The sequence below is a fragment of the Malania oleifera genome, chromosome 5 (assembly GCF_029873635.1).
Source record: "Malania oleifera isolate guangnan ecotype guangnan chromosome 5, ASM2987363v1, whole genome shotgun sequence".
Taxonomy (NCBI): Eukaryota; Viridiplantae; Streptophyta; class Magnoliopsida; order Santalales; family Ximeniaceae; genus Malania; species Malania oleifera.
In genome coordinates, this window is record NC_080421.1 from 20,740,076 (window position 1) to 20,742,551 (window position 2,476).

At 38.2% G+C, this 2,476-nt stretch overlaps 1 non-coding gene across 1 annotated transcript; it reads left to right on the forward strand.

Annotated features, from left to right (window-relative positions):
• The first annotated feature begins 314 nt into the window (after positions 1 to 314).
• LOC131156818 (small nucleolar RNA R71) lies at positions 315 to 420 on the forward strand. The gene has a single exon (XR_009137088.1). It is a non-coding gene; the product is annotated as a small nucleolar RNA R71 (small nucleolar RNA).
• The last annotated feature ends 2,056 nt before the right edge of the window (positions 421 to 2,476 follow it).

The following is a 2,476-nucleotide window of genomic DNA, read 5'->3' on the forward strand; positions in this document are numbered from 1 at the left end:
TAATGGACAAAATTAGATATTTAATTAAATTTATAATCTTTAATGCATGAATTTAAATGACTAATTATGCAACTTTGATGTGTAATCAGTTTGTGGCTAACTCGTAAACTCCCTTAGGTTTAGAGGTTGATGGATTGGGTAGTCTATGAGTGGCAGCCATGTGCTATTAAGAATTTTCAGCCAAGTTTTCAAAGAGAACCCAGACCTCGTTCTCATGCTTGGTGAAGAATGTACCTCCGCACGACGCATCTACCATGGACCTATCTCTCTTAGCTAACCCTTTGTAAGAAGTTTGAACTAATTGCCATTTGGGAACTTGATGATGTGGGCATTTATGAAGTAGGTCCCTAAAATTCTCCCAGGTCTCAAAGAAAAGCTCCCCATCCGTTTGTGTGAAACTTGTGATTGCCCTCCGCAACTGGTTATTCTTCCCTATTGGGAAATACTTTTTCAGAAATTCATGTTGCATGGTGGTCCAGTTGGTCACCGATTTCGGCTCTAAGGATGTCAACCAATATTTGGCCTTATCCTTCAGAGAAAATGGAAAGAGCCTAAGACGAAGGACATCATCACTAAAAATAGGTATGTGGATGGTGGAGCAGATCTCCAAGAACTCATACAGATGTTGATAAGGATTTTCGGTAGAATTCCCATGAAAGTTGGGCATCATCGAGATGATTGAAGTCTTAATCTCAAATTGTGTTTCCTGAACATTTGGGAAAAGGATGCAGGATGGGGATGTGTATGCATTAGGTACAAAGTAGTCCCTGAGAGACCGAAGGGGTTGCTCTCCTACCATAGGTAGGCAGGGAGCTTGGGATTTCAGGATTTGTTTAGCAAGAACTAGTGGGTTATTTTTGGCCATAACTTTCAGTTTAGATAACTCAGCCTTCTCGGGAGTATAGATAGGTTTCCACAAGGACCTACGAGATTTTTAAATTTTAGGATCTATGGGAAGTATCTCAAGTTCCAAAGAACGCAAAAGAAACATACACACTTTTAAGCACAAACATTCAGACTTCAGAAACAATAAACAAAAAATAAAGAAAAATAAAAATAACAAAGAAAGTGAAAATAAAAGGAGAGCAAATCAAAAGAACAAGGAAACAATACCCTAATTTGGAAGTTGGTTCATAACCGTAGCCAAGTCTTTAGCAACGACGCCAAAATTTGGTAGGCTCGCCAAGGCTTGGGTCCTTAACTACCAAAAATAAAATTTATACTACCTAACTATCCCAAGTTCTATAGAAAGTGGGTAAGTTGGGTGTCGATCCTTAGGGTCACTTGGTCGAGCACTTCGTCGAGACTCTGGATATTTCTGTTCTTAGTTCTGTCTTAGTAGCTCGATATGGTCATCCTGGAGAGTCACTTGGTCGAGCACTTGGTCGAACCTTGCAGCATTCTAATCTCAATCTGAACCTTGGAGCCTGCGATGGAAGACTAAGTCACCCTTGTGTGTTGCTAGCTGCGCCACATGGTTGAGCATCGTCTTCTTGTCCCTTAATGATCTGAAGCTTCTGGAGCTTGGCTGAGCTTCTGTTTTTGAGTTTTGAGTCTTCCAAATCCTCCTTGGCTTCTCGTAATGCCTAACTTTATGGTTTTAACCTGCTTTTCCTAAAAAGATAAACAAACCTTGCATAGTTTTGAACAATGATAACTTTGGGCAAATACATAGTAAAATGAGGATAAACAAAAATAAATGAGCATCTAAAATCAAGTATTTTAGGGACTCATCAGGCGACTCCAAAATTCTAATTTTTTCAAAAATCAAACTTATCATTTTTCATTCGCCTCCCCAGGGCACCCTTGCGCCCGAAACATCTCGACAAGTTGCAAGCCAACAAAAGGAACTCACTTTTGAGGGAATTAATGATTGTGTTCCACAGATTGTTATGGGGGAGGCTTGTATTATCTTGAGAATCCTTGTGGCCAAGATGATTGTAAAGACTCTCCATCGAAAAGGTCTGGGTAATAGAGAGCTCCCATGAGCATGAATCAGACTTTCCCCTACTGATAAGGGCATTATAGACCAGGATGACTGAAACTATTTTATGATGTAGGATGGGGAAGGGTGACCTATGCCCTACTGTTTCAACACTCAAACAACACGTACACTTAATAAACTTTAAATTAAGAATTCAATCATCCAAACGTAAAAACAATAGATCATGCTATATTTCTCATGTTCAAGGATTTTGAAAGGGTGAATAATGCTATTAAAAAATAAGTCCCAAATGATTCTTTCACAAAGGAATCAAGTTAAATGCGAAAAAATGATATTTCAATATTTCAAGAATGAAAGTTCTATGTTTAGCACAACAATATTCCCAGAATTGATCTAAAGCTAGCAAGTATCAATATTGTAATATTATGACTCAAATTTTCTTATTCAAACATAGAAGTTCAAATTTTCAAGCAAAGGCTTGCACAAGATTGAACAAGGATTCAAACATGGTGAAATAATATTGAAGACTAA